Source organism: Pongo abelii, chromosome 17 (assembly GCF_028885655.2).
Source record: "Pongo abelii isolate AG06213 chromosome 17, NHGRI_mPonAbe1-v2.0_pri, whole genome shotgun sequence".
NCBI lineage: Eukaryota > Metazoa > Chordata > Mammalia > Primates > Hominidae > Pongo > Pongo abelii.
This window is the reverse complement of record NC_072002.2, coordinates 19953017-19967130: the sequence shown is the minus strand read 5'-3', so window position 1 is coordinate 19967130 and position 14114 is coordinate 19953017. Positions and strand designations below refer to the sequence as shown.

Here is a 14114-nt window from a genome sequence, read left to right as displayed (position 1 = left end):
AGCAAGAAGCCACTTCTAGATTCTTAATGACAAATCCATGGCTACTAGCATTTTGCTAGTCTCTATTTTTCAAATTTTTAAAAGACAAATTACAGTTGTATATAGTTATGGGGTAAAATGTGATCTTTTGATATATGTATACAATGTGCAATGATTAATTCAGGCTAAATTAACATCTCCATCACCTCACAGACATCATTTTTCATGAGAACATTTGAAATTTACTTTCTTAGTTTTGAAATTTGCAATATGTTGTTATTAGCCATCTGTTACCATGTTGTGCAATCAATCTCAAAAACCTGTAACTCCAGTCTAACTGGAACTTTGTATAACACCTTTCCATTCCTTTTTCTCCACAGCCTCTGATAACGACTATTTTACTTTGAGTTTGACATATTTATTTTAACATGTAAGTGAAATCATGTGGTATTTGCCTTTTTCTGCCTGGTTATTTTACTAAGCACAATATCCTCTAGGTTCATTTATGTTGTTGCAAATGATACGATTTTGCCCTATTTTTAAAGGCTGGATAATATTCCTCTCTGTGTGTGTGTGTGTGTGTGTGTGTGTAAATACACTACATTTTATTTTTCCATTCATCTGTTGATTCCATATCTTGACTATTGTGAATAATGCTGCAATGAACGTGGGAATGTAGCTACCTCTTTGACATGCTGATTTCAATTCCTTTGCATATATACCTAGATATAAGATTGCTGAGTCATATGGTAGTTCTATTTTTAGTTTCTCAAGAACTCACCTTAGTTTTCCTTAATAACGTTACTAACTCACATTTCCACCAACACTGTACAAGAGTTTCCCTTTTCTGCACATCCTCACCAATACTCATCTTTCATCTTTTTAATAACAGCTATACTAAAAGGAGTAAAGTGATATCTCATTATGGTTTTCATTGTATTTTCCTAGTGATTAGTGATATTCTATATAAAAATTCTCTAAAGTCTCTACCAAAGACTGTTGGTATTGATACATGAATTCAGGAAAGCTGCAGGATGCAAAAATTAATATATAAAAATTAGTATTATTTCTATACACTAACAATAAACTATTCCAAAAAAGAAATCAAGAAAAAAAATCCCATTGACAATAGCTATGGAAAAAAAGTACTTAGGATTAAACTTAGCCAAGGAGGTAAAAGGTCCATAAGCTTTTGGTAAAACAAATTGAAGATGACACAAATAAATGAAAAAAAATTCTGTGTTCACAGCTGGGAATAATTAATATTGTTAAAATCTCCGTACCACCCCCCAAAATCTATAGATTCAATTCAAAGTCCTTTGTCACACAAATGGAAAAAAAATTCTAAAATTCATATGGAACTGCAAATTGTCCTGAATAGCCAAGACAATTTTGAGAACAAAGTTGGAAGAATCAAACTACCTGATTTTAAAATATGTTACAAAGTTATAGTAATTAAAACAGTGTGGTATTGGCATAAAAACAGACACCACAATAAAACAGGATAGAAGGACCCAAAATAAACCTACATATTTGCAGTCAATAGATTTTTGTCAAGGCTGGCAAGAACACAATGGAAAGGATAAGTTTCTTCGATGCAATAAGTGGTGCTGGGAAAACCAGACATCCTCATGCAGAAGAATAAATTTGGACCTTTACCTCACACCACATACAGAAATAAACTCAAAATAGATAAAAGACCTAGACATAATAATGGAAACTGTCATTAGATTTGATCCCAAAAGCTTAGCCAATAAAAGAAAAAATAAACAAATGTGATTGCTTCACACTAAAAAGCTTCTCTACAGCAAAGGAAACAATGTTAATAGAGTGAAGAAACAACCTACAGATTGAGAAAACAAATTTGCAAACCATACACCATATAAGGGATTCATATCCAAAATACGTAAGGAATTCAACTCAATCAATAGCAAGAAAACAAGTAACTCAATTTTAAAAATGGGCAAAGGACCTGAATAAACTGTTCCCAAAACAAGACATACAAATAGCTAACAAGTATATGAAAAAAAAATTTCTCTCTATTTTTAACCACTTGTAATTCACACCCCTAAAAAGTACAGATTCAGGTAGCATGATGCCTCCAGCTTTGTTCTTTTGGCTTAGGATTGACTTGGCGATGCGGGCTCTTTTTTGGTTCCATATGAACTTTAAAGTAGTTTTTTCCAATTCTGTGAAGAACGTCATTGGTAGCCTGATGGGGATGGCATTGAATCTATAAATTACCTTGGGCAGTATGGCCATTTTCACGATATTGATTCTTCCTACCCATGAGCATGGAATGTTCTTCCATTTGTTTGTATCCTCTTTTATTTCATTGAGCAGTGGTTTGTAGTTCTCCTTGAAGAGGTCCTTCACGTCACTTGTAAGTTGCATTCCTAGGTATTTTATTCTCTTTGAAGCAATTGTGAATGGGAGTTGACTCACAATTTGGCTCTGTTTGTCTGTTATTGGTGTATAAGAATGCTTTTGATTTTTGTACATTGATTTTGAGGCTACAGTAACCAAAACACCATGGTACTGTTACCAAAACAGAGATATGGATCAATGGAACAGAACAGAGCCCTCAGAAATAACGCCACATATCTACAACTATCTGATCTTTGACAAACCTGAGAAAAACAAGCAATGGAGAAAGGATTCCCTATTTAATAAATGGTGCTGGGAAAACTGGCTAGCCATATGCAGAAAGCTGAAACTGGATCCCTTCCTTACACTGCATACAAAAATTAATTCAAGATGGATTAAAGACTTAAATATTAGACCTAAAACCATCAAAACCCTAGAAGAAAACCTAGGCATTACCATTCAGGACATAGACATGGGCAAGGACTTCATGTCTAAAACACCAAAAGCAATGGCAACAAAAGCCAAAATTGACAAATGGGATCTAATTAAACTCAAGAGCTTCTGCACAGCAAAAGAAACTACCATCACAGTGAACAGGCAACCTACAAAATGGGAGAAAATTTTCGCAAGCTACTCATCTGACAAAGGGCTAATATCCAGAATCTACAATGAACTCCAACAAATTTACAAGAAAAAAACAAACAACCTCATCAAAAAGTGGGTGAAGGACATGAACAGACACTTTGCAAAAGAAGACATTTATGCAGCCAAAAAACACATGAAAAAATGCTCACCATCACTGGACATCAGACAAATGCAAATCAAAACCACAATGAGATACCATCTCACACCAGTTAGAATGGCAATCATTAAAAAGTCAGGAAACAACAGGTGCTTTAGAGGATGTGGAGAAATAGGAACACTTTTACACTGTCGGTGGGACTGTAAGCTAGTTCAACCCTTGTGGAAGTCAGTGTGGCGATTCCTCAGGGATCTAGAACTAGAAATACCATTTCACCCAGCCATCCCATTACTGGGTATATACCCAAAGGACTATAAATCATGCAGCTATAAAGACACATGCACACGTATGTTTACTGCGGCACTATTCACCATAGCAAAGGCTTGGAACCAACCCAAATGTCCAACAATGATTACGAAAATGTGGCACATATACACCATGGAATACTATGCAGCCATAAAAAATGATGAGTTCATGTCCTTTGTAGGGACACGGATGAAATTGGAAATCATCATTCTCAGTAAACTATCGCAAGAACAAAAAACCAAACACCGCATATTCTCACTCATAGGTGGGAATTGAACAATGAGAACACTTGGACACAGGAAGGGGAACATCACACTCTGTGGACTGTTGTGGGGTGGGGGGAGGTGGGAGGGATAGCTTTAGGAGATATACCTAATGCTAAATGATGAGTTAATGGGTGCAGCACACCCACATGGCACATGTATACATATGTAACTAACCTGCACATTGTGCACATGTACCCTAAAACTTAAAGTATAATAATAATGAAAAAAAATTAAAAAAAAATTATCTCATTGGGAAAACTGGGAAAAAAAAAGTATATATTCCGATAATGCCTTTTTGCATATCAACCTCATAATGAGAAATTATATTTCTTCCAATTAGCTGAATAATAAAGTCCAAATGCTTTAAATTATGTTGAAAGTGCTTTCCTGTCTGGCCTCTACCTACTCTTGATTATCCAGTGATGCCCTATTATTTCTGTATATGGATAAACTGTGTTAGCAAAGTTCACCTTCTTATTGTCTGCGAGTCCACTGTTATATATCGTGTCCCTGTCCTTTTTCTGATGAAATGATATAAATTTCACCTTGAATTCTCAATTCCATCTTCAATCTCTACTTAAAGTCTAAAAATCAGTGGCCCTTAGTTTCTACTTCATTGTTTCCCCCAACATTTATGACATACTATTTTGTATTTTTATTAATCTTTATTACAAACATGACAAATCTCTAAACTTTGTTAGGTATCATATGTAGTTCTCCATTATCAGTAAGTAGACAATAAATAAGGAAAGTAGGACCAATTGCAATAGCCTCCAACAAATTCGCCCACTAGACCCAGCCAATCCACTTGGAATATAATGAGAAATAATCCAAAATGCAAAAACAATGTTCATGACACATACAGATGTCCATGAGGAGATTGTTATTGTTTTCAATTGCAAAAATTCTGAAATAACCTAAATGTCCAACTACAATAAGGTGGTTGAAAACATCACAATGCATTCACTTGGTGAAGAAATATATATTATTAAAACTTAGGTAGTAATCAGTATGAAAAACATGGGGAAATGCTTCTTCTTCTATTTCTTACTATTTACTGAGAATGTACTCTATTCCAGAGTTGGGTTAAGAGGCTACACATATCCATTAACTTCATTCTTTCTATATTACCTGATGACATTGGAATTTCTACTATTTTGCTATTCATCTATTTACAGCACTGTAGCCCCTACATTTGCAAGCTCTCCAAGGATTATTGACAAAGCTGATAATAGTCACAGGATCTCTCTATTAAAAAAATACAAAAAAGTGGAGTCACCAATGACGCTACTACAATTTCTCATTTTGACTTCTTTCCTGGAGACTTGTCTTCAGGCGTTTTGGCTGTTATAGATGGAAGTAAATTTGGGCTCTCTTATCATTGTCAAAGTAGGTAACCTGGAGTCAGTATCTTGTTATGGCTTCTGTTTTTCTATCCAGGTAGTCACCCATTTGCTGAACAGGTGAGCTTTACAATGATCTAATAAGTCTGGGCACTAAACGATAAGAATGGATGCCCACAGTCAATAAGAATCAGTACCATAAGCAAGCAATAATGCCATAGCTGTTCATAGTGGGTTAATATCCACCTTAATGACTGAGGATTAGAAAGTCATTTGTGCTGTCCTATGCCCTTTCAGTCACACTTCACCAACAAATCCACAACTATTAGACTCTTAGGAATCAACTCGTGCTTCCACGGATGGCTGAGCAAAATTTTAATGAGACAGTCTAACACAGTGAAAGCAGTTTCCTCATGAAATCCCAGTAGCCAAGATAAGTAGAGTTTCCAACAAGTTCTATTGAGAAATCTGTACAGAGTTCTTAATTAAGTGGCAAATATAATTATAGACTTCTAATAAACTGCTCAGTTGCTATGAATTAGTGAATCTCACTGCTTGGATAGCTTCTACTTGGTTTTGTTGTTGAAAAAATACATTCTCTTCAACTTCCTTCTTATTATTCTCTCACTGTAATTAACCATTTATTTGTACCACTGACTTTTTCTAAGAGACATTTAATTACTGTTAATCCTTAGCTCTTGTTTTTAATCATCCACAAAAATGTAATAGCTTTAGCAGCAAAAAGCACCTTAACTTAGAACTACTAACAGCTGATCTCAGCAGAAACTCTACAAGCCAGAAGAGAGTGGGGGCCAATATTCAACATTCTTAAAGAAAAGAACTTTCCATCTAGAATTTCATATCCAGCCAAACTAAGCTTCATAAGTGAAGCAGAAATAAAATCCTTTACAGACAAGCAAATGCTGAGAAATTTTGTCACCACCAGGCCTGCCCTAAAAGAGCTCCTGAAGGAAGCACTAAACATGGAAAGGAACAACTGGTACCAGCCACTGCAAAAACATGCCAAATTGTAAAGACCATCGAGGCTAGGAAGAAACTGCATCAACTAACGAGCAAAATAACCAGCTAACATCATAATGACAGGATCAAATTCACACATAACAATATTAGCCTTAAATGTAAATGTGCTAAATGCTCCAATTAAAAGACACAGACTGGCAAATTGGATAAAGAGTCAAGATCCATCAGTGTGCTGTATTCAGGAACCCCATCTCATGTGCAGAGACACGTATAGGCTCAAAATATATGGATGGAGGAAGATCTACCAAGCAAATGGAAAACCAAAAAAGGCAGGGGTTGCAATCCTAGTCTCTGATAAAACAGACTTTAAATCAACAAAGACCAAAAGAGACAAAGAAGGCCATTACATAATGATAAAGGGATCAATTCAACAAGAAGAGCTAACTATTCTCAATATATATGTATCCAATACAGGAGCACCCAGATTCATAAAGCAAGCCCTTAGAGACCTACAGAGACTTAGACTCCCACACAATAATAATGGGAGACTTTAACACCTCACTGTCAACATTAGACAGATCAACGAGACAGAAAGTTAAAAAGGATATCCAGGAATTGAACTCGGCTCTGCACCAAGCGGACCTAATAGACATCTACAGAACTCTCCACCCCAAATCAACAGAATATACATTTTTCTCAGCACCACACTGCACTTATTCCAAAATTGACCACATAGTTGGAAGTAAAGCACTCCTCAGCAAATGTAAAAAAACAGAAATTATAACAAACTGTCTCTCAGACCACAGTGCAATCAAACTAGAATTCAGGATTAAGAAACTCACTCAAAACCACTCAACTGCATGGAAACTGAACAACCTGCTCCTGAATGACTACTGGGTACATAACGAAATGAAGGCAGAAATAAAGATGTTCTTTGAAACCAACAAGAACAAAGATACAACATACCAGAATGTCTGGGACACATTCAAAGCAATATGTAGAGGGAAATTTATAGCACTAAATGCCCACAAGAGAAAGCAGGAAAGATCCAAAATTGACACCCTAACATCACAATTAAAAGAACCAGAGAAGCAAGAGCAAACACATTCAAAAGCTAGCAGAAGGGAAGAAATAATTAAGATAGGAGCAGAACTGAAGGAGATAGAGACACAAAAAACCCTTCACAAAATTAATGAATCCAGGAGCTGGTTTTTTGAAAAGATCAACAAAATTGATAGACTGCTAGCAAGACTAATAAAGAAGAAAAGAGAGAAGAATCAAATAGATGCAATAAAAAATGATAAAGGGGATATCACCACCGATCCCACAGAAATACAAACTACCATCAGAGAATACTATAAACACCTCTATGCAAATAAACTTGAAAAGCTAGAAGAAATGGATAAATTCATCGACACATACACCCCCCCCAAGACTAAACCAGGAAGAAGTTGAATCTCTGAATAGACCAATAACAGGCTCTGAAATTGAGGCAATAATTAATAGCTTACCAACCAAAAAAAGTCCAGGACCAGACGGATTCACAGCCGAATTCTACCAGACGTACAAGGAGGAGCTGGTACCATTCCTTCTGAAACTATTCCAATCAATAGAAAAAGAGGGAATCCTCCCTAACTCATTTTATGAGGCCAGCATCATCCTGATACCAAAGCCTGGCAGAGACACAACAAAAAAAGAGAATTTTGGACCAATATCCCTGATGAACATCGATGCAAAAATTCTCAATAAAATACTGGCAAACAGAATCCAGCAGCACATCAAAAAGCTTATCCACCATGATCAAGTGGGCTTCATCCCTGGGATGCAAGGCTGGTTCAACATACGCAAATCAATAAACATAATCCAGCATATAAACAGAACAAATGACTAAAACCATATGACTATCTCAAGAGATGCAGAAAAGGCCTTTGACAAAATTCAACAACCTTTCATGCTAAAAACTCTCAATAAATTAGGTATTGATGGGACGTATCTCAAAATAATAAGAGCTATCTATGACAAACCCACAGCCAATATCATACTGAATGGGCCAAAACTGGAAGCATTCCCTTTGAAAACTGACAGAGGACAGGGATGCCCTCTCCCACCAACTCCTATTCAACGTAGTGTTGGAAGTTCTGGCCAGGGCAATCAGGCAGGAGAAGGAAATAAAGGGTATTCAATTAGGAAAAGAGGAAGTCAAATTGTCCCTGTTTGCAGATGACATGATTGTATATCTAGAAAACCCCATCATCTCAGCCCAAAATCTCCTTAAGCTGATAGGCAACTTCAGCAAAGTCTCAGGATACAAAATCAATGTACAAAAATCACAAGCATTCTTATACACCAATAAGAGACAAACAGCCAAATCATGAGTGAACTCCCATTCACAATTGCTTCAAAGAGAATAAAATACCTAGGAATCCACCTTACAAGGGATGTGAAGGACCTCTTATTATTGTTGTCCCCATTTTAAAGTTGAGGAACTTAGGAACAAAGATGTTATGAACTTGCCCAAAGTTCCACAAAGAGCAGTGATAGAACTAGAGTCTAAGCAGTTTTTCACTATTACACTATATTACCTAGATGAAATTTACCAAAGTTCATTCAGAAAACAAATAGAACACAAAACATGATATAGGAAAATTACAAAAGAAGCTGACCACAGAGGAGTTCCCTTTTCCCTTCTGGAGAGAGGCTCCAGGAGTACATAGTAACTCTTCATGATCCATGGACATTTGACTGGTATTTCCAGTAGAAGGAATAGCTCATCCTACTTTATAAAAAAGGAGAAAGTGACAGGAACTTCTATCTGCCTGCTAGAAAAAAAGACAGAAATAAGCTTAATTGAAGCACTGACAACCAAGAGGAATAAACACTTGTTTGAGTTGTCTTCCTGTTTGAGAATCTGCTAGAAAACTTCTCCTTCCTCTCAATCTCTATGCCCCACCTTGAAAGAGATTCACTAGAAACCCATTAGAACAAATAATGTTCACTTAAATGTCTTTACAATTTCTTTCAGTTTCCCATCCATTCTCTAAATCATCGTAAACGGTACATTCTACAAATATAAATTAAGTCTAACATAAACATAAGTAAAACATCAACAATGTAAACCTACTGTATGAAAACTATAATTTGATCTCAATGACAATGATTTTTTTCTATAAGATTTTATCCTGTGCCATGTTGGGCTAACTATAAATTGACTCTTGAGATTAAGTTCTTCCGGACCAGTAATTAACCCTGGTATATACACCAAGTATGTCAGAAGAGTGGCTGTGCTGACCAGGGCACTAAGAATTCATTACTGGATTCCTCATACTCGCATTCTGGAGATTGTACCACAGGCAAGGGCATGAAAGTCTGAAGTCTGATCTCTTTCCGTATCTTTGGGATAATGCCAAATTCTGCTATATTAACACATCAAATAAGCCAGATGTGAATAAACCCGCTTCACCACTAGTCTATTTCTAAACAGAAACAATTGATTAATAACAAGCTGTATAATACTGAAAAGGATATGAGTTTCATACATTTAAAGTTTTTCACAGCTACGCTTCTAGTACCAGATAAAAATTCATTAAATCAAGTACTCCTAAAAGTAGTCTATAATAGAATTCCTAAATTGATTAACAATAGAAACTATATGTTAAAAGAAATTTAAGGCTCTTCTCTATCCTCCACAACACAACCTCACTATGTTTCAATAGTTCAGAATCAAAAAATTTCACTCCACCACAAAGAAGTCCCCTGATATTTTCAAGAGGTGAAATCCTTATTGGAGTAATAGAAATAAATCTAGATTGAGGACCCTCAACCTTTTCCCTTTTGCTTCTTGATAGATAATTCTCTGGACTAGTCTAGCCATGACATCTAGGCCTTTATGATTTCTCAGAGCTGTGATTCTAGAACTGGACAAAGACTCATTAAATCAAGTACTCCCAAATCTATGCCATAATAGAACTCTTAATCATAGAAGCTACACGTTAAAATAAATTTTATGTATGAATTATGCCTTATGTATGAGCTTGAGAGTAAAGATAGAATATGCTCCTCAAGCTACTTTGGTTATAGCAGTCCACATTTTTCCTAGGCCCACCCCATAGAGTCCTGTTTAACTCAACTAGAACTAGAATTCATCAACAGCATGGTTTTAAGGTCAAAGACTCAGATTATTTTTTAAAATGCTGATTTTCCAGCCATTGTCCTCTGCACATATACATCCTTTTGAAAACCTTGGGAGGAAGGAGGAGCTGAAATAGAACCTAACTGGGCTATAAAACACTTCTCAATCTCTTCCCATTACCATTCCAAATATTCTTCCATTTTTTAAAAGATGTCATTTTGCTTACCTTATTTTTAAGAAGAAATTTATTCCTGCAGATCAAAATTTCCTGCAACCACTTGAGAATTTTTGTACTACTAAGCATTTGATGACTAATTTCTTGCAGATGTATAAAGCATCTGTGAACTGCAGTAACATAAAGTTCATTGTTAGTAGCATCATCAATAACCAGACATAAGAATGACATTCTACCATAATGAATACAAGTTTAGAGAAGCTTAATTTCCCTTGAAGGGTTTTAGAGAAATAGTTATCAAAGTGTCAACAGCATTATAATCAAAGGAAGTAAGTCTATACGTTATAGAAAAAAAAGAGCAAATATTTATTTATAAGCCCCCTGTGTTTCATTAAACTCCCAGTGTTTCTATCCATGTAGCTCATCCTTGCAGTGGACATAAGAAGAAACAATAAACCGCATGCATGGCAGAGACTGCCTATAAACCCAGTGCTCCACAGCAGGGGTCTGCAAGCTACCATTCACAGGCCAAATCCAGCCTATCACTTGCTCTTGTAAATATAAAGTCTTAGTTAAACACAGCCAAGCCCCTTCATTTCACATATTGTCTGTGGCGACTTTCATGCTCCAAAGGCAGAACTGAATGGTTATGACAGAAACTGTATGACCCACAAAGCCTAAAATATTTACTATCTGGCCTTAAAAGAAAAGTTTCCTGATCCCTACTCTAGAGCTGCAGTGTCTAACATGGTAGCCACTGGGCAGCCACACATGGCTATTGAGGACTTTTAAGTGTGGCTTGTTCAAATTGAGATGTGCTGTAAGTATAAAAGACACACCAAAGTTTGAAGACTTCATTAAAAAACAGAATGAAATATCTCATTAATAACTTTTATACTGGTTACATGTTGAAATTATAGATAATATATACCAGGTTAAATAAAACATTAATACAATTAATTTTACCTGCTTCTTTTTACTCTTTAATGTGGTAACTTGAAAACTTTAAAACTTTAAATAACATGTGGTTCTCATGTTACTAGTGGAGAGCACTGCTCTACAGTAAGGTTTAATTCAGCTGTGAAGTAACTTAGCACACCCATTCCTATAAGATAATGGCAAACTTGAGGTTTACACATTTCCATTTTCCTCGGTGTGGTGACTTCATGCTCATGAAAATGTAACGATTTGTGTTATCTAGGAAGCAGACCACAAAATTCTGTATATATTTTTGTCTTCTAAGCAGGTGTCCATGATTAATTCATTCATCAAAAACATTGGTATTACAGAAAGTGTAGGAAAGATCACAGTTTAAAAAACTGAAAAAACAGTATTGTTACAAAATTTTATCGTTCTAGGCTTATAACTGCAAATCTATTAAAAACACAGTAGCAACCACATTGAAATCTGAAAAAGGGAATATAGCAAACAACAGTACTTATGTTTGGGTGACAAAATTTAGCACTATTCTTAAATTTATTTTCTAAATTGCTGTGATATTTTCTTACAGTTAAAACAAGAAATTCTAATAATTTGAAGTCAAATAAAATACAAAATCATAAAACTTTTGGAAGTGTAAGTTTTACAACGTACTAAGTACTATAGAGTTAATATTTCAAGACAAAAAATACAAAACGAAATTTAAAAGTTGAACTTAAAAAATAAAAGTACATATACCTAATATCCCAAAATGTTTCACAGGAGCATCAGGATTCCAGAAATCAATGCTATCTAACTGACAAAGAACCAGCAGAGCCTGAATTTTTTGACAAAGAGAAAGGCAAAGAGAAGACTCACTCAAACATTTATGGTAAACATAACACTGGAGTACTTATTTTATAAATGCTAAGAAATTGAGCTATTTCATTTATAGTTTCAATATATAGTAAAGGTAAAATGAGATAAACTCTGGTAAACACAAACCTCTAGGGAATAATAATATAGGGAATAATAATCATTTTATTCCCATCATTCTTACTCTAACTGGCATGTACATATAAAGCTAAATGATTAATTCAGAATAATACATAACTGTAAAAACTGCTTTAAGAAACAAAAAAATAATTTCAATAGATACTAAAGAACTCTATGAAACAAAAAGTTAATCCTCAAGTAAGAAGGGCTTGCCAAAATTAATACACATAGCAAAAGATAAGTAAAAATTGTCTCACTTGCCACAAAGTCTCTTGTAACAGAAAAGAGCAACTATTTTTCAAAATCAAGACAGATATATCTCCTAATGCTATCCCTCCCCCCTTCCCCCCCACCCCACGACAGGCCCTGGTGTGTGATGTTCCCCTTCCTGTGTCCAAGTGTTCTCATTGTTCAGTTCCCACCTGTGAGTGAAAACATGCAGTGTTTGGTTTTCTGTCCTTGCGATAGTTTGCTGAGAATGATGGTTTCCAGTTTCATCCGTGTTCCTATAAAGGACATGAACTCATCCTTTTTTATGGCTGCATAGTATTCCATGGTGTATATGTGCCACATTTTCTTAATCCAGCCTATCATTGATGGACATTTGAGTTGGTTCCAAGTCTTTGCTATTGTGAATAGGCCGCAATAAACATATGTGTGCATATGTCTTTATAGCAGCATGATTTATAATCCTTTGGGTATATACCCAGTAATGGGATGGCTGGGAGATATACCTAATGTAAATGATGAGTTAATGGGTGCAGCACACCAGCATGTCACATGTATACATATGTTAACAAACCTGCATGTTGTGCACATGTACCCTAGAACTTAAAGTATAACAAAAAAAATCAAGAGAGAGGATGCAAAATGGATTTTGTATTTCATAGCAGATTATCCATTCTAAAGTATTTCAATTGACCATAGAACTGAAATTGGAATTTGGCTCAGAGACCATTAACAGAAATTAAATAATTCACTTACAATATATAACATATAGATTGTTACATAAATTAAAACCATCAAAGATATAAAGAATAAAATGTAAACTCTTCCTTCAAACTGATCCTATCTCAAATCCAATTCTACAATTCCAACTCACATTCTCCCCACCACCCCTCCACCCCCAATCCAGCAGACACTGTGAAGCTCTGGACATTTCTTTCAGTCCTTGCTCAACATACCAACATATAAAGGCCAGACCCATATTATGTTATTTCAAATACTGTTATTGCAATTACTTTGAGATATTTAGTGAAAACTGCAATTAATTGTGAGAATCTTAAAAAGCTATTAATTTATAGCTCTCATATCAAGAAAAAACACAAATTAAAAATCAAATTTGCTACTATTGTACAAAAACTTGGTATAATTTACTGGCACTAATTTTTTCAAGTGACAAATTCTCTATATTTTTGTTTGATAAAACTTTAAATATATATATTGAAAGAAAATGTGTTAGCCTTTTCCCTGCTTTTTCATGTTTCCTTCTTTTTTTTTTTTGTATTTTCCACATTTTAACACCACAGTATACTCACTTGATGTTTTATATTTTTCCATATTGCTGTGGGATCTATATAGGTTTAATGAATGTTTAATAGCTCAACAAGTTAAAATACCATTCTCATTACTGAATATTAACCCATTCTCCTAGTAAAGTTATCCTAATATTTTCCTATCAAAATCAAGAGCAATAAGTACCTATGTGCGCAGCTCTTTCCTTTTGAGTTAAATTCATAAAATTTTTAAAGTCATAGAAATTTGAATTATTTGTACAAAAAAATGAAATGTTTGTATAGCTCCTGCCAAACAGCCTTCCAAAAGACTGTAAGAAATATATCAGTTTATGGAACCAACAGCAATATACACAAATGGAAGCAATGACTATGTAATAAGTGCTAAAACTTTTTGT

At 35.0% G+C, this 14114-nt stretch overlaps 1 long non-coding RNA gene across 1 annotated transcript; it reads right to left on the bottom strand.

Moving 5' to 3' along the window:
- Positions 1 to 8765: 8765 nt before the first annotated feature.
- Positions 8766 to 12150, bottom strand: LOC129051489 (uncharacterized). The gene is made up of 3 exons (XR_010137673.1): positions 11966 to 12150; positions 10340 to 10458; positions 8766 to 8803 (listed from the first exon to the last, which is right to left on the bottom strand). It is a non-coding gene; the product is annotated as an uncharacterized LOC129051489 (long non-coding RNA).
- Between the last annotated feature and the right edge of the window lie 1964 nt (positions 12151 to 14114).